This window comes from Neolamprologus multifasciatus, chromosome 12 (assembly GCF_963576455.1).
Source record: "Neolamprologus multifasciatus chromosome 12, fNeoMul1.2, whole genome shotgun sequence".
Classification (NCBI taxonomy): Eukaryota; Metazoa; Chordata; class Actinopteri; order Cichliformes; family Cichlidae; genus Neolamprologus; species Neolamprologus multifasciatus.
This window is the reverse complement of record NC_140450.1, coordinates 21,772,686-21,792,320: the sequence shown is the minus strand read 5'-3', so window position 1 is coordinate 21,792,320 and position 19,635 is coordinate 21,772,686. Positions and strand designations below refer to the sequence as shown.

General features: G+C 41.2%; 1 pseudogene across 1 annotated transcript in view; it reads right to left on the bottom strand.

The window, feature by feature from the left end:
* The window catches only part of LOC146506958 (uncharacterized), a 303,858-nt pseudogene that overhangs the window by 218,117 nt on the left and 66,106 nt on the right, over positions 1-19,635 (bottom strand). The window contains exon 5 of the transcript XR_014877373.1: positions 1,009-1,120. The product of XR_014877373.1 is annotated as an uncharacterized LOC146506958 (transcript). The remainder of the gene's footprint in view (positions 1-1,008; positions 1,121-19,635) is intronic.

The following is a 19,635-nucleotide window of genomic DNA, read 5'->3' as shown; positions in this document are numbered from 1 at the left end:
AATAATAATTAGATATTTAAATTTGCTTCATAAAAGCACAGCTCATCTCATCTTAATAGAAAGATTGACTGATGGCCTGAATAAGCACCAAACCGTTGATATGTATTTCACGATTTTCTTTGTTTCTGCTGGTTAAACATCAGATATTAGTTATTTCAGTCAGTTGTTGCACAATGTACAATTCACAGCCCTTGATCATACATTTGTTCTGATTATTTATGATAAAAAAACGTGTTTTTTTTCCCCTTTGTGATTATGCTCATTGTCTTCAGTTTTAATGACAAGCTGTAGGTCAAACAGCTGCTCATGTTACCAGAGAAGAAATAAAAAGGAAGACAATGACAGAAAAATGTGAAACAAAATCATTCCAACTTGCTCAATTCAGGCACTATTAGCCTACCATAAAGCCATATACCCTAAAGAAAAATTCATATTGCCATATAAACATGGAAATAAATAACAAGAGAGCTAAGTAATTTAAAGTTTTTGTAATATGGTTCTGAATTTTGATACTGTATAATATTTGCAGTGTTCAAGCATAAGCCAATCTAAGGTCCTGTTTAAAAGCAGATCTATATGCCACACAGGCTTGTAATGAGCCTTAAAAGCACATCTGATCGCTTATTCCAGTTGGTTTATTTCCCCGCCCTTACGGAAAGACTGCTGGATTCAATAAACACACTTCTTATTGATCCTCAGTCACACAGCAACACATGCACCTGTCTCACCCACATCCAGCAAGATTTATTACAACTTTATACGCTTGGAAGAAATGAAAAGGCACAGAAATGTAATCAGGTGCACTCCTGTACACACAGACAGTTTAATTAGACAATGATTTCTCATCAGCGTATCCTCATACGCGCACAATTTTTCAAACCCTTATTTATCTATGCAATAATATCAGCTGGATGGAATGTGGGGAGGGGTTTTCCTCCTTATCTCTCCTCCTATCCCCCTCAGGTCTGGATTTCGGCAAACTGTCTGCTGCACTGACACTGAACTTACCCACATGCCGCCACACTGCCATCCTCCAGAGCAAACAGAGTGTGTCGCTCTCCGCAGGCCACTTGGGATATTTTCAGAGATGATGAAGATTCTGGAACAAACACGGTGCCAGCTGGAAAAAAAAAATAAAGTTCCAGTGAGGTGAAGAAAACACCCTGAGTATCTCTGGGTTGCTGTTATTGTGTAGTTAAGTAGGTATACTCCATCAGTCTGGCAAACATCCCTAAGACGGGCACAGCTACAGCAGATCCTCTCAGTGCAGATGAAGACAGAACAACAGGCACAACAGAGGGAACAAGAAAGAAACAGCATATTCCTTTATGGTGCCGAGCTGTGTAGATCTGATGTTTTTAAGTCCCTCTGTGTATGTCTGTCTGAGTGTGTTCATGCCAGTGCCACACGGAAAAAAAAGAAACAGCCTATGAGAAGAAAAGAAAGCCTGGTTCCTCATCATGCGCTTGTTAGCTTGTCCAATCTATGGCAATCAGCACAGTCCCAGGGGTTGAAAGACATGAGATGCTGGGGAAAGGGAAGCCGAGGCTGAGGAAAAGATCAATACCGCTCTGTGAAACAAGAAGTGCGGGCTATTTACTCTCCATTGATCTGATGATGCAGGAGAAACACCTCACTCGGCTATTAAATTGAGAGTATAAGTCTAGTGTGGAGGGCTTTTTTTCCTTCCTCTCTCTGTCTTTCTGTCTTACTTCACCCCAAGGTCAAGAAAAAAAAAAGCTAAAAACATCCACAAACACACAAAAATGGATTGCTTGGGCCAGGGAAAGTAATTAATCTGCATTAAATCTGTCAAGGGAGCAGACACTAACTACCCGTCTTAAGCGAAGTTTTGCTCAGAGCGACCCATGGCAGCATAGGATGGACTACTGGAGGACACGGTGATAAATATAACTGCTAGCCGGGGGCCTGCAATGCTTCAGATGAGCTACTTTAAGGCTAGGCTTTACACACTCATAAGAAGCTAAACTAAAAGAACATAAAATTATGCAGGCCTGGTAGTCTAATTAAACTGATGCATTTTGTGTTCAATGTAAACAATTAGCAGGCAGGGAATATACGATATTCTTTCTTTAGGTTTGGTTTCTACAGCCAATATTTAGCATTAGTAGCATTTTAATGCATTTTCAAGAAATCAACAGTTTTGCATTCTGAAATTTTGCAACTCGTAATTTCTGTGGATGTTAACATAGACTAATAAGACCACCCACTATGCTGGAATAAGAAGTTTCCACATTGAATTCCCAAAGTTTCACTGAAACTATGTGATGTCTGCTCTCTATCTGTGGTCATTTTATCTCAACTCAACAACATATTCTATGTAAATGAACCAAGCTGCTCTGGGTACTTAACTCTGTGGGTCAATAGATGAGCTTCAGAACACTTACGCATGCTTTCTCAAAGGATATTGATTAAAAAAAACCAATTAACTCATTACATTGAAACCTGGAGTGCAATTTCTGTTTTGTTTGGTTGGGTTTGGGGTTGTTTGCTTGGGGAATAATTAATAACAAAGGACGTGACAGCAAGAAGTCACAAATAAATAAATAAAAAGTAAAAATAAGGCCTTTAAAGTGTTTAAAGTCAGAAGCCAAACACTTTGACTTTTCAGAGCAATTTTTTGGTTTTGAAAGCAAAAAAAGAAGAGAAAAAAAAGTTGACCCCAATGATGAAATTATGTTTTATAATTTAACAGTGTGTTATAAAAACACATTTTTGTGGAAAACTGATCAATTTACAACAGATTTTGTGGGTAAAAACCTTTACAAGGTTACAAGTTGGAAGAATTTCCCTAGCATGTGTCCAGTGGCAGAGCTGCTAACGTCCACAAGCTCGGTGTGAAACTCTCTCTCTCCCACCATGTCTTTCTTCGCCTTTCTTCTAACTCCTCAGAGGAGAAGCCTTATTGACTGTGTGGCTGTATTACAACAAGCAGTCTCTAATGACTCCCTGAAGACCTCTCTATCCCTACTGCCCGCCCACCCTCCGTCTCCCTCTCTCTCTCTCTGTCTCACTCTGCGTGCCTCTCCTTCTCTGCCTGCTCTTCAGGCTCCAGTTCAGCAGCTAATTAACCCTCTCTAATAGCGTAGATTACATTAGCTTTGAGCAGCTCGCACCCTCCACCGGACCCGCACTGCCACACAATGAACCCAGCCTTGCTTTACAAATCTCCCCCTTCACAAGAGCACAATTATGAATTCAAACAACTTCTTATCCACACTCACTCATCCAGGGACAGAAGCCCTCCTCTGCAACCGCCCCACTCCTCCCATGCCACCCATCGCCCGGGCCTTCACACAGGGAGTAATGAGAGAACTGAAGAGAGGAGACCACACAACAAGATGGCCAAGAGAGGGAGAGGGTTATTGGGAGGGAGGACCCCCTATTGGGGAAATCAGAGAGGTCACTATAGGTGTTTCATTGGCTGAGCTTACAGAAGCCCAATGATAACCCTCCACTTTAACGTTCGTACTGAAAGGAAAATGGAATCTTAATTACTGCGTGCAGCAAGAAAGGGGAATACCAGGACAAAGCGGAGGTGTACGCATTAAGTAGTCAAAGAGAGGGAATTAAGCCCAAAAATGAATGGCTTAAGCCAAAGTTTTCCTTCTATACAATGACAAAAAGGCCTGAATGTGTTCTTTCTTTTTTTTAATAAACTTCCCAGTGGTCAAATTTCTTGATCGCTGAGTTAAATCAATCACTGAAGACCCATCATCTCAAAAAATGCACTCCTATTGGTGTGTACTGTACTGCTACACAGTATTTAGTACCCCGCTGTAGGAATGGCACTATGGCTGGTTAGTCATCTTTGATACAATTCAACTGAGCTGTATAACGGTGCTACCACCATTAAACTGCAGGAGTCCAACTACACTTGGAGCGTTAAAAACCAATGGAGTACCTAGGACGAGATAAAGGAACAGTGAATCAATGAAAAATAGGGTAATTTTTTTGAATTGGAATTTTTTTTCTCTCTCTTCCTTGCTGCGCTTACAGTGGCGTTTTATGAATGATAATGAGAAGAGGTGTAGGGGTGGTAAAAAAGGGCTAAAAAAGAAATAAAGTATAGAAGAAATGGATGTAATCTGCCCCGTCCAAATGTAAATTGGTACATTTGTAGTGAAAGGACATTCTCATGTTTCTTTGTCCGAACAAGTAATTTTCCCTCCGTCCCTCTTCTGTAAGCCTTGCCATAGCAGCATTTTCCACAGCATAGAGCACTCTCTTTTCTATTTCAATAGGACAGCTCATTTGCTAGACTCCGAGCCCAAACTGCTGACTGGGTTTTTCAAGGCTGTGTACTTTGTGTGTGTCTGTGTGGACTAGTGTGCGTGTGCAAAAGCTTGTGCTAAAAGAGAGAGAAAAGCTGCAATGTGAGAGGGAAGGAAAACGGCGAGAAAGAGTGGGAGAGAGAAAACATTGTATCATTAAGCTACTCAGAGATCATTAGATATATAAGGGTTCTGCTATGCAAGGTCAGGTCTGCTGTTTTTCTAGGTCGGCAGAGGAGCAGTAAAACCAGTCTAATCATCCACTTCTCTTTTCTCTCTTCTCCCTGGTGACACTCCCTTCCTCCTCCATGTGTGGATTCCAGCCCAGTTTCACCACACTCCTGTATGTATTTACTAACATTATCAAGGCTCATGAACCAAGGACACATTAAAGCAAACAACATGCACAAAAAGGCTTTAAGCTAGTTATTGGCCTCGTTACGGGGTAAAGCTCTTTGCGTCCTCATTCGCTTTCAGGATGTACAAGGCTACATGAACAGGTGCAGCATTCTGCCTGACTATCCAATATTTCTCATTAACGCTGCCATTTAAAATAGAGTTTAGCAACTGGCATTGTGCCCCAAGTGATGGGTGTGTTTGTGCTTGCATGTCTCAAAACACCAGCACATGTTACTGAAGACATTTTTCAGCTAAGGTGACAAGGGCATTAACTTTATTGAGAGGTAAACTTGTTTTGTATGTGAGTTGCACGTGCTTTAACTTGTGGATACGTATCAGTATTGTTTATAAGTGGACTACTACACCGCTCGGTAGTTTCAAGTGGAACTGCTGATTTGAAGGTTGGTGGAGTCATGGCAGTTATAAAACTAAGATTTTTAATAACACACACCATGCAACACACTAAAATTTGCTCTTTGGCTTACTTTAACAGTTTTAAATTTATTTTAACAGTGGTGCTTCAGCACACTCTGCTGGTCATCAGTAGTATTATGATCACTGATGTTAGCTATTTGCTAATATACTGGTATCAGCATTTATAACAGGCGATAAAATAAAAAAGGTAAAAGAAGGAAGAAACACCCTTCAGTCATTCTATGAGTGTTTATTTTTCCAAGTTGTGTCCACTAGAGGGCACTCTGGTGGACACAATTTCATGCTTTAGCACACCCTGCTGGTGATATGTTGTAATATGATCAAACTGACTTTCAGTAATGTCAGCTCACTTTCATTGTTCATTTTCTTTTGTCACAATAGGCAACACTGCAAACACAACAACCAGCTGATGTAAGGAGAGTTAGGCAGAGTGTAAACGAGTAATTTATGACTTGTAGCAAAAAAACAAGAATATCTTATCTTAGAAATTATAAATAAGAACAAAAACACAAATCTTATGTTTTACGCACCTGAAAATAGAATTTGAAAAAAAATTGGCCCAAATATCGATTTTGAAATAACCAAATATCGGTATTGGTCCTAATAATCCTATATCCTAAATTGGGGTATTTTCATAGTCTCTCTGTATTAACTCAAATCCCTGGTCATCTTACCACATCTAAAACAACATGATTAAGTGGTAAATGGACTGGTTCTTATATAGCGCTTTTCTACTCTTCTGAGCACTCAAAGCGCTACAATACATCATACAACTTGTGCATTCACCCATTCACACCCATTTGCACAAGCACATTTTTCCTAGGTGCTTTCTAACTGACATTCACACACATTGATACTCCGATGGACGCATCGGAGAGCAATTTGGGGTTAGTATCTTGCCCAAGGATATTTGGCATGCAGACTAGTGGAAGCCAGGAATCGAACCACCAACCTTCCGATCAGTAGATGACCTGCTCTACCACCTGAGCTACAGCCACCAAGTGGCGAATGGTCAAAGCGTTGTGACTGTTCAGAGTATATTTAACTTTACTAACTGGTGAACACAGTAAAAATATTATCTATTTAAAACCATTCTCAAGTATTAGTAGAGACCAAAATTAATTGTGCACATTGAGCTCATATTTACCAGTTACCCGAAACCTCAATCTACAAGTAACTGGTGAACATAGAGACAGAAAGTAAACCGCTTACCATCAAGTATGCAACTTAAAAGTTCATAACATTGCAGAAAAAAAGATGTCACTTCACACGAGACTGAGGTCCTTACAAGTCCACTGAAGGACACCACGCTGCTAGCCCTGGCGGTAGGAGGCATTGCTGTTGGTAATGTGCCCTGTTCATCAAGATAATGATGGATAGCTTTAAAACGGACCCTCGGCTTTATAGAGATGAATGTCCTGCTTGGCCTCTTACTCAGCACTTTGGCCTTTCCCCCACTCACTGTGCGCTTTATCACACAAACAGCCTCACCGGGGCTAAGATGGAGATTAGCGAAGCCTGTCTTTAAAATGGAGCCTACTAAACACTATCAATCAAACAAAAACTGGTTTCTAAAATGCATCCCAATACGCCTTCTATTAGGAGCATCAAAATGGAGCAGTGATAGTTGGCTGTTTGTGCGCTGTTGTGTGTGGGATGAGCTCAGAAGATCGAGTAGAACAGAGAAAAGGACAAGTGTGTGTGACAGAGAAAATGTGTGTTAAGAATGCCTCTCGTTCCCTTGACCGTCTCATTAGGCTAATGTTTTTTTTTATAAGGCACTTCAAATGCCAAGGCATTGGTGGATTTAGTGTAAACTTAAATTCCATTACCTGGCAGGCATTAATTGCTCACTGAGCCCAGAGATCTTTCCCCTGGGGCCTCTATGTTTCCTCTCTGTCATCTGGCTAACTATTCTGTCTAGACTAACTTAGAGCACCATAATCCACCATGGGGATCAATAAACTGCACATAATTCAACTCCAATAATGAGCTTTCACTTCAACACAAGCGCCAGCACACTTCCCAAGGAACCGGCAGGGGCGTAAAATGATAATGTAATTATTAAAAGGACAGACAAAATGAGTAAGCACTTTCACAGAGAGAGGGAGGGTGAGGCCGGCCTCAATTAGACATACTTAAAGCTATCATTGTTATTCGAGACAAAGCTAATCAAGGAGGAGATACAGGGGCATCCATTTCAGCAGGTAATGGAATGACGCTCGCTGACTCTCCCATTTCCCTAGGCTCATGATGTTATAAAGGCCGCCCTGTAGTCACGCGTGAGTGGGCACTCTTTAATGGAGTGCAATGGATGTGGTTTCCTTTTAGAGATGCAGAGGAGGGGGCTAGAGTGTAAGATTCACATTCTAATAGCAACACATAAAACCATATGTGCAAGGGGTCATTTTGAACCTATAGCTTCCACTAGTTACATTTTGTATCTAATGCAGCTATGAAAAGAGCTTCTATGCACCCTGAAACAGTTAAATCTCTATCATGTCATAACACATCAGGCGCCCACACATGCCAGGCATACACACATCAAACTAGCAGCTGCCGTTTGAGACCAGCATGAGAGATTTGGTGTGTGACAAAGTAAGGTTTAACCTGGGGCCTTATCAGTTAACTAGTGTTTCTCCAATTATATGCATCCTTGAACTGCAGTGAAATCAAGAGAAGCTGGTTTGTTTTTTACACCCAACTGCTCCTAATTCATCTGCAGGCTACAGGAGGTCTATGGTGGATAAATTAGGCTTTTACGGAAGAGTTGCTCCTACTGTTTATCTGCTGGTGACATTTGCTGCATGGCCCCAACTGCACCATAATTACCCCACTTATTCACTAAACAGGAATCATGCCTGGCAGGAACCCCCTGCCACAAAGGTTGCAGGACTTAGGGCTATGTGCAGCCTCCAGAGTTCAGTGGCCATGGCTTCATGAAAGGACTCCATTCATTTGAACATCAGCATGGGCTCACTTTAGCATGGCATAGAAGAAGATGGGGGCTAAACTGACTCGCCTGAATAGCCGGAACAAAGAGCATCATGGCTGATGACGATGATGAATTTACATTTGACTGCACATGCTTTTCTAACACACAGCACACCTTGGCACGCCGTGAATGTCACAGTTCCCATAGTGGACTGGCATTTTCGAGAGGATTCTTCTTCCCCCTGGAGCCAGCATACTGAGAGTTGATAGCTATACATATCCCAGCGAGGGGACAAAGAAAAGAATTGAAACTAGACATCTTGGTGGTTCTATTAACTGTCATCATTAAAAATGTACTCTGTATTCTCAGTGTCTATTTTGTAAAATGCAATAAAATCCTACATTAGGACATTATCTTATCCCCTGACTATTTGACATTCTAGATTACGATACTCATTGTTCAGAAAACATGGCCAAATACAGCAAAACTAGGGAAATGCCAATTAAAACTAGGAACAGTGCTTTTCCGTTGCTTATTGTGCAGCTCTTCAGCTGCCTAGAGTTCTGCATAGTCTTATCTGTCAAAGATAGTAAGCACAGATGGATGACAAGTGACAAAGGGATATTTGGTTGAGGTTGTGCAGTAATGAGTGTCACGTGACTCCCGCACTCGAATTTCAGACGGCCTCCCCTGATCCTAAAACTGCAATCAACACTGGGCCATCTGCAACGCTGCAAATTAGCATAATTGGTGTACATTACACGCTTATAGAGAGTACATTTTTATCCACAATTCTTTGTCCTTAACAAGATGAGCTCTGGAGATACTGGGAGAGAGAAACTGTTGATTAGACACAGAGAGCTTGAGCAGACAGCGAGGCTCGTCTTCGTGAAAATAGACGAACTGACGATCGGAGTTTGGTGAACGGCCAGGTGTTAGGGCCAGAGTGCAAGTAGGCCAGCATGCAGCAGAGATGAGCACCTTCAACCACACCTGGAACCGGGGCTTAGGTGATCGACAGGCTGGCCATCTTGTCAGACAGCTCGCAGACTGAATGCAGTCAACACTTAGGTCTCTTCCAGCTGCTCTTCCAGAATAAATTGAACTTGATTAGAATTAATCACACTCAACCTCGTGCAATTTGCAAATATTGGGGAAAATATTCAAGGAAATCTGCTTGGAAGATTGCAAGCAGTGAAACAAAAGGAAAACATGACTGTAGCAGCGCAACTTGACTTGACAACGTGCTTTGGCTAACAGAATGTTTTAACTAAATAGACAGATGGAGACATTCGGTTGCATGAGAAACCAAATTAATTTTATATGTGAACTCTGTACAAATGAGCAAATACTGCAACAAAACATTTGTACTATTGAAGGGTTGGTTGTGCATCTCCTGCACAATAAGTTAAATTTTACTTGCTTGGAATGTATTAGCCTTCTAATTTCTCACTTAGCCAAAGCACCAGGTGTTTTCTTACCTGTCACAAAATGAATAGACATAGTTCACAAGGGTGACTAGCAACAAACAGGCAGCGTGTCAAAAAGTCCTGTGTAAAGTGTAAGATAACATTTTCATGATAAAGTCACAGCACTCACATTAACAAAACATGTTTATTCTGGACGGTCACCATAAGTTAGTCATCTCCTTCCATGTGTACACCAAGAAAATGTGAAGCATGTAAACTGCCTGAGTTTAAAACTTGCATCTAATTTTCTCTCGTGATGGGTCTGTGCCAGGGCATTGTTGCTTGAAGAATAAATTGGGTAATTCAATTAAAGTGCTTTCCAAAGACACATCGTAAGTGATGGAGAATGACTCTAACCCAAGCCTGAACCCCGTGCCCCCGCCCATCGCTCTGCTTGCCTGACAAATGGATGGCGGTGTATAATTGAAACACATTGCTGCCAGCGTAGGTCAATAACATCGCTCTCTCTCCTCACCAGTACCAGATTAACAGACTCTATTTTATCTTCCCTCAGCCTGTCCCAGCTTGACAGAGCGGAAGCGTCAGCTGCTTATCCATAAAAGAGGCCCCTTATCTTGAAAATAAACAAATACATAAAGTGCAACAGCTTGCTGTCTGTCCAAGCAGTTAAGGGCTACTTAGTTTAAGGCAAACATGTGGGCAGTGTTTTGTTTAACACATCATCATATGAGACGAAGCACCGCTGTCACTTCAGAAAACCTGCACAGACCTTCTCAGAAAAATGATGATAGCGTGGTTTTCCACTGGGAAGTTCTATACTCTATTCTCAAAAACTAAATAAAATCTTTTTTCTTTTTTTTTATGTATTTGTCCTTTTGTTAAAACCAATCATGACATTTTGTTCTGTTTTTTACCCACCAGTAAGACCAATGTCATCCAAAGTCATTCACTAGTGTTTTTCAAAAAAGATGTGTCTTTGGATATTTGTTCTGACTGTAAATAATTAACATTTTTGATAACAATTAAAACACCCTTACTTCTGTAGATGTATAATGCAAAGCCATCACTGTTTATGCGTGATAAACAGTGTGGATTAATTAGCCTAAGCACAAGTGTAATATGAAGCTAAAATGGGTGATTATATGTATCTAAGCCACAGCATAACAAATCAACTGGCTTAAATTAATTTGATAAACAAATGGGAAAAGTAGGGTTAAGGTTCAAGGGTAAAAAAAACTCCATTATCTTCTACTCCTCACTCTGTGCTTTCATGTAATTATATGTTAGGTTAGGCAGAGTTAATTGAATCTGGTCCATTGAATTTGTTTACAGTTTAGCCATAAGGATTGGAAGCAATAATTCCTGACATCAGACTAAATGAACAAGTAGCCTCAAAATAAATTCCTATAGGGAGTGTGCGCACACAGCTTTGTGTGTGGGTTTGAACGGTTGTTTCTCTGCAGTTGCGAGTGCTTACTGATGGGAGTATGCATGCGAAAACAAGTCTGCATGCATTTTGTGATGACTTGAAGCTCGTGTTTATGCATGTTCGCACATGGAACACACACAAATTAGCCATTCAATTAAGTCCTTTGTCAGGGCTCTTTGTAGGGGCGGGGCAGAATGCACAGTACAGTAATCCGTGATGCACAACAAGGTGACAGCTCCATTGTCTGTCTGACAGACAGAAATTATTTGCAGGCATGCTCGACCAACAGATTAAACCACTGTTGGGGGACAAGATAAGATGGCAGGCAGCAGTATGGAAGGTACCTCCTCTACCAGCTCAAACAATGCCCTTAATCCATTCCCTTCTCATAATAAGGTTGGCTGACATTACTTTTCAGTATCCCACACACTTATTCTTTTCTTTTTTTCCCCTCTCACTCATTCGCCCTTTCATCAAGAGGAAGGCTTAAAGCAGAAGAGACTTCATCATGCAAATTAATTTGTGCATTACATTAAGAACCCTAAAGCCAATGTCAAAGAGACTTTCACTGTATCACATGAAGTAGCGTTTTTACCTTTTTTTTTCTACATGTCCTATTTGGCTGCCTGTCTGAGAAACTCCTGGCCAGATGAGTTATATGGCAAAAACGCAATTTTGTGTTTAATTCATTGCACGCTGCCTCCTTGTCTGTCAGCTGCAAGGCTTCATCCTTTCTGGCAGCACTGTACTTTTTCATAGCATTTTATTATTGAATCACAACCTTGATGGGGTAACTTTAAGCTGAATGAAATCACAACTCTATGGATTTACACTGCAGAGGTCTGACCTTAAAATCTGGATTCGACAAATATGTTGGAAACAAAGTGTCTGAAAAGTCCCTGACATCACTGAAAAATGATCCCTGAAAAAAATCCATTACCACCCCAGCGACTAAAGCGTGTGTGTTTCTTTTTAACTAAGTTCCTGTTATATGTACAACACAGTTTCAGTGATTACTTCCTCTAAATTTTAACCAGGTGATGTATTAACACCATAAAATACCAGCAACCTATGGCACAATACAGGTTCAAAGACAGCATGACGGTGCGAGATGGTTAACGCATCAGATACACCTGTAGTCTGCATACTGTAAATCCTCCGGCATCGCTAATAGATTTGTTTTTAAAAAAAAAAAATCAATTGTGCACCAGAAGTTTGGTATTTAAGTTTATGGACCACCTCCAGTAAGAAGTGATCATCCACATCCTCAGGTATCCATGCTATGCTGCCAGAAGGTTCCACCAACAGCTGTCTGTTCCAGGGGCAACTGCCTACTTTATATTTGCTTAAGTAAAAATGATTATTGCCAATTAGATGCCCATTAATTGTGCAAGCATGGGATGCTGCCAGCTGTTTACATGGGGGAGAAAAATAGCCCTTCTTATTTAATTTTTCCCTCATACAGAACAGCACAACATCTCACTGCCTGCCGGAAACCGCATGATATAGTACTTGCATATACTATAAAAGCAAGTCGGTCAGGTACTCTTGTGAAGGCATGTATTGAAAGCCCGCAATACTGAAATCAGTACAAAATAGAGCATATTAACTCTGAAGAAGAAGGAGTCAAAGCAGTGCTTGAGGCAAAGCTCAAATTAATGAACCATCAATGGACAAAAACTGACATTTATGGAAATGTACATTTAGATTTTAGGACAAACAGGAAGTTGATAGTTGAAGTTGCTGCTGTGTTTTTCACCTGAGGTTTCCTGTATATACAGAAATAAAGAAAACATAAAAAACAAACCCAAGTCCATATCAGCATGCGCAAACGACTGTGAAAGTAAAATCTAAAATGTTTCTTTAGAGCCTTTGACCTACCTAAGCAGAACTTTACAGCTTTGCAGTGCTGAATTTGTGATGAATGGTTGTCAGCTGCTCTGGCAATCTGGACAGCTTTAACCTGACCCCACAACAATAGCCCCGGACCCTCAGCTTGTGCCCCAAATCGGCAGAAAGAGCTGAATTTAGTCTTTTCAGTGGTTAGCGACTGACCCGGGCACAGCCTGCTGAGTCTCAAAGCAGCACACTTTTATTCCCACAAGCCCAGCTATGCTCAGTCTTAGCTTAGGCTCCCAGAAAGAAGCATCTGTTGCAGGTGTCATTAGTTTACCTCTGACCTTTTTCTGAGCCGCCCCTATTAGAGGAATAGCGTGGACGCAACCTGCCTCACCTCTAAAGATGTGCGCTGAGCTAGCTGATGTTGCAATTGTGAGCAGACTAGAGGGATAAATACCATTCAGGCTGCCACGAGAAGCTCCGCAAAGGACTGTAGAAAAGATAAATGAATGCTGAAATCGAGGAAAATTATTCAACCATTTACAACCCCTGCTAGCATATCACTGTTATTCTATTTGTCTTTCACCACTTAAACTGTAAAATCATACAGAGTGCTGCAACCATTTCTCTCTCCGGTTTGTTGCCTCACTTCCACAAAATAACACATCATTGGACAGATAGCATCAATTCTGCCCACGGTAATCCCAGCACCTCTGGTTGTATCACTCATTCCATTTCAGCCAACGGCAACAGCAAACATTACACAGTGCATCAACATTACAGGGGAGAGGCAGCACGGTGGAGAGAAGAGGGGGAAAAAAGGGCCGTATCCATCATGTTATGATGCCCCTGTTATTGTGACAGATCAAATATAGTGCTCTGTGTGTATGTGTGTGCGTACAGTGTCTGTCTGTGCAAACGGTTGTACCATAGGCTGGACTGATTGGCATTTGTGTGACTAAAGACTGTGTGGGTGAATTTCTGAATCTGAAGAATCTGAAGGTTGCCTGACTTACAGTAGATGGCCTTCTTCATACAGTAGCCAGAGCTGTAGCTAGCACGTTTATTGAAGCTGCTCCAATTAACCTTGCGATGGTTATAACCCTGAAGCCCCACTCACTAAGCTGAAGGGTAGAGGACAAATTTTAAAAGATGGCAAGAAAGTGAGAGAATAAAATAGCATAAAGGAACGGGTAAAAGACAGGCAAATGTGTAGAATATATTGATAAAGGAAATATTGAAAAGTACACAGAGTGCAGGGAGAGCTTTACAATTTTAATGAACGTGGAGAAGATTGGTGTTTTGATTGCTTTTCTTTTGCCTGGGTGACAGACTGCCTTTTTGTTTTGGCTACTTGGCTCATGTGTTGAATAGCTGTACTCCGTCTCTGCTCTTGGAGACGTGGGCTCGCGGTGTCGGCCTTTGAGAGCAGACAGAAGATGAAGAGGCAGTGTCAGGTTGCCTTTTAATGGTCAGGAGTGTAGTTAGTTCCACTGACTCAAGCCTCTCCCCTGTGATGCTGGGTCCACTCCACATAACTGGCCATAATTCAACTCATTTGGCAGTTTGAGGTCTCAAAGGTCTAGGGATAAAAAGAATGGAGAGGCCTAATGGCAGACTGTGGGACCAGCTGAGGGCACTTCTTACAAGATCTCCACAGGAGAACATTTCTGGAACAGACCCTGGAAACCATGAAAATCCATTAGCTACTGAACAGGAGGAACAGCCAGCTCGAGAAGAGAGAGACAACAGAGCATTGTAAGATATAGGTTGTATGCCTGTCAGTCGGATGGAAGCTGTCAGTATTTTTAGCACATCAAATTTGTCAACACATAACACCAGAGGACAAGCCAATAAATAGATTTTTTTCCTCTTCCCATTCTGATAGATTAGAGTCTATATATATATATATTAGGGGTGCAACGATACTCGTATCGATATCGAACCGTTCGATACAGTGCTTTCGGTTCGGTACGCATATGTATCGAACGATACAACATTTTTAATTTATTTTATCAACTTTCCTTCTGATGATGCTGTCTGTGTTGAGCGCTCAGTGGATCTGCGCTCGACAGTGCAGCCTAGGCGGAGTAGTCGAACACAGATTCACTGAGCGCAGGGCAAGCTAGCGAGACAGAAGCTAGGCTAGTTGCAACATGGCAAATTGAACCTCCCCCACCCTCATTCAGATCTGGCGTTTGGAACTATTTTGGTTTTCATGTGATGTATGACCCTGAAGGTAAGCCTGTCATGGACAAAAGTAAAACAGTATGTTGGATGTGCCAGCAATGCTCAATTGGTGGGAACTAGTGTGTTAGCGCAGTTAGCTCGTTAATGTGTTGACGTCTTCCAGCCCCACTCATGAGGTGATCCGCGGTAGCTCGTTAACGGAGATTTGCCGTGTTGTGACGTTAATGTCATTTCAGATTTACGCTGACAGCACTAGTGGGAACACAACCAATATGACTGCACATTTACTCCGACATCATCCTAGTGCAAAGACAAGTGGAAGCAGAGAAAAACAACAAGCAGCATGCTACAAACTTTACCCGAGTCATTTAGACAGCCGTTAGCACACGATTCTCCTTATGGGGACCTGATATGTTTAATATGCTGCTGAGAATATAGCCCAGAAGAAGCGTATAGTATAGCTTTTATTTTGGAAAGAGACATTTCTCCATAATAAACTCTCTTTTCCAAAGATGAGTGATTCCTCAATCAGATACAGGGCTCACAAAATCGCTAGCCCGACGGGGCTTTTTTCCAGTCGGGCTACCAAAATCTATCTCTGCCCTGCCCGTCGGCCTATCCTAGGAAGGAAAAATATATGTCAATGCTTTTGCATTCTTTTGGAAATGTAGCTGGGTAATTATGTCATTGGCATCGGCCACTGTCAATATGTGACATACTGAAATCGCGTTTGAATTTGCGCTTGTTTTTTGCTTTCACTTTGCAATCGCGTGAACTGTGTATAGAGAGCGACAGTACTGATTGGTGAGTGATGATAATTTGCGCACCAATTCCTCTGACATCGTCTTATCAATCGTTAGCTTACTATGCAAACATGACAAGTGAAATCTCCCGCAGCTTAAACATGTGAGAGGTTGATCGCGCAGAGAATCGCTGAGCGTTATGTTAGTGCGTGTGTAAAAGCAGCAGGATATATATTTTAGTTCTGCTGAGCCAAATAAGACAGGTCAGCGTGAAGAAGTGACAGCCAAAGAAAAGCTTACCACAAAACGGAAAGGTTATGACAAATCAGACTATAAGGAAAAAAGAAAGTGCAGCTTTATGGTTTCATGGACAAAAGAATTTCTGTGGCTGCAATATGACGAGCTAAATAACCAGGGCTGCACATAAGTGGTCCGCAGGTGCGCATTCGCTGTCAAAATAAAAACCCGCACAAGATAAGAAGTTGCAACGCGTGTTTGCGTACATAAGATTTTCAGGAGGACAGACATTTGTTTAGAACTCTTAAAGATGTCGAAGAAGCTCCTTTAAGCAGTTACTGTGATGTTCCTCCACCTCCAAAGAAATGTCAGAAGGAGTCCGAACCACAAAAGAAGCGCGTATTCTCTGAAAAGTGGTTGCAGGAGGTGAGCTGGCTTCAAACAAATGATGAACGCACAGAGATGTGGTGCAGAATGTGCCGTGAAAATTTAATAAATGACAAATTAATAAAAAGGCATGAACATTTTTTTTGTATCGAAAAAATATCGAACCGTGACACCAAAGTATCGAACCGAACCGAACCGTGAATTTTGTGTATCGTTGCACCCCTAATATATATATATATATATATATATATATATACATATACATATATACACACACACACCACAAAGACTATCAATGGACACTCTTCAAAAAGGTGTTCAAGCTTTGATATAGCAAAGACAGGCACGAACAAACAAACAGAGGCACACACATGCATATAATAACTGACAACTGCTCATAAACGTACATCTTTCATCTGTTGGTGTTGATTGAGACCGAGGTAGTTAACTAATGTGGTTTAAAATGAAAGCACTTCAGCATCTGTGGTGAACATTACAAGGAAAAATCCACCACCACAGTGAGCCTCTGAGGCTCTGTGGGGTGCTGTGCCTCCAATGGGGTATTAATTGAGATGTTGGAGGAATAAGTGCAATGGGACTGAGATCGGGCACAGTGTGTGCTTGATAGGAGAAAGGATATTTTGGCAAATTCCAGTCTGGGCATGTTTCGGGGGGCCCTTTGAGAGCATCTGTGAAGGAGAGAAGGAAACAGAGAGATTTCTGAATTGGTGTGTGTGCCTGTCTGCATGTGGGTGGGTGGGTGTATGCATCCGTGTTGATGTGTCTTTGTGTAAATGAAAGAGAGAGCCCTGCTGACCCCAAAGTTGGAGTGTTCTGGCTACACAATTAAATGGTGTTGAAGCATGAGAATGAATAATCAATCTGGTTTATTATCACTGATGTGAAAATTACAATAGTGGTGAAAACGGCTAAGAAGGTTGGAATATGTCCTTATTCTCACAAAAGCCTATATTATTATGTGTGAGGTTCATTTGAATCACATTATCGTATACTTTTAATGTGTAGAGAAAAAAAAGTTAGGTCATAGACTGTGCTCGCACGCTTGCATAAACATATTATTGTCCAACTGAAATATATTAGTTAGGTATTACACACTCAGCCATACCTCAATTTCCTCATATGCAGAATGCAAGTATCATCTGTCTTTCACATAAAAATGGGAGAATGAAGGATGAAAATATTCATATTTGACAAAGGGAGATATTTTTCAGTCCAAGTGGGTGTAATTTTGGGATTAGGATTCGCTGTATCTTGGTTAGGGGACATGTATATGATGTGAAGGTTAATCACAGGCTGTAGTTTTGTAATGCTAGTCGCCACTGCACTGCTGTGCAATCAGCACTGTGAGAAAATAAGTGGGTCACAATGCGAGACCTTGATTAAAATCGCAGTGATTATAGTGCGGCTTCAGCTCTGATTTTGTGGGTTTCCCCCAACATCTGTCCTCGAGAGGAGGAACCCATACGAATGAAAATAGACAATATAGAAGTGCGAGGGCGCCTGCAGACGCGCTTCATGGGTGCACACACGTGCACGCTCCCACTTCACGCCACACATGTGCACACCTGCTCAAAAACAGCAGTGAAGACTCACACAGAGCTACGTGCATCCTGAACAATCTCTGCTCTTTTGTCTATTTTTGTCAAAGAAATGTACAGTGTAAATCATGTATAGCGTGAATCATTTTCCTCGCATAATTACTACTGTTGAGGAATCTATTGAAACACACAATGGAAAACTGCACTGGAAACACTGCTCTAAAGATCTTTGTCTTTGGCGCTAATTATAATCTGCTTTATTTACCAAAGCAAGAAAAAAAAAAACAGATGCAAATTTTTTCAGAGAAATGTTTTGTTTTCGCTCTAAACGCATGACATCAGTAACAAGACCATGATGTTCAAAACTCAATGCTGCATTTAAAGCACAAAGTCTCAAAATCTATACCTGACACATAAGTAAATATTTCTCATGTGGACAGACAAATAGTGGTACTTTTATCATGATAGACATATATAAATATTCAATTATAATATACATATATAATATCAATATATATATTTAGTGATAGTAAAATGACTCCATAATTGATGTAGATATTTTTTGTTTGTTTTTTTTGCTTTACCATGCCTGCCAGGAGTCTATCTGGAAAACAAAGTACAGGCTGAAGGAAACAATGCTTGTGCCATTTAACAGCAATGTGAAATCAATATATGTTCTGAAATGGCAGGAAAAAACATCATTGTAAACTAGTTATTGATGTGTTAAAGTAATTTACACTTGCTAGTACAAGACAGATCGTGGCAATATTTATTTAGCTGGCAAGCTGGCGGTGGGAAAACGATACGGCAGCTGCAGCTATCACCAGATGCTGGTGTTACAATGTCCGTCCATCAAACTGTCCCCCTCTACCTCCCTCTTCCCACTCACTACCCTCCTCCTTCATTTTCCCAAATGACTGGCTCCCTCTTTGCGGCAACCTGACAGTCTTAAAACAACTGTATAATTAGAGCTGCATCTGTCACGCAGGTTTATCCCGGCTTTCAGTTCGGGAGTCGCCGCCTGTGGGAAACACTTGAAGTAAAGAAAAACCCAGAGCAAAAGAAAGAACGGACGACACTTTTGCCAATAAACACAGTTGCTCAATCATGATCAAAAAACTTTTGTTTGTTTTTTTTAAATAAGAAAAACTCAACTTCAAGTTTTAGTTGATTTACATACATGCAAGAAGATTACGAAACACCTAAATGCATACATAAGGCAGCATGTGAGCAACGCAATTAGTCAGTACAGTACACCGCTGTGTACTTGCACCTCCCAACAGGGAAAAAGAAAAAGCTAAAGGGTGGATAAAAGAGGAAATATGCAGCTGTATGGTGAGCGATCCTACTATCAGCTGCTGCAATTAGGAAGCACAATGTAAAATGTCACAGCGGATCTGTATCATCGGCAGCCCTGTCACAGGAAAAGGCCAGGAGGAGTGGAGAAGCGCAGAGTATGGCGAATCCCATCGGCCAAGCCTGTTTTAGTAACGTGAGAGCTGAGATCATGTAACATTACGGCAGGACAAGTCTGGGACTCTAGTTCAGATGCTGTCGTGTCACCCCATTTCTATTATGAAGGGACACGGACAGAAAAATATGATTATGTGGCAACATGCATTAGTATTTTACAGTTTAATGAAATCCAAGAGGGCAAAAGAGCACAGAAAGTAGAGATAATTATGCATGCATGAGCATAATAACAACCTATACTTTAAGGATAAGAAGCCAAATTCAAAATCAATGTGTGATACTTT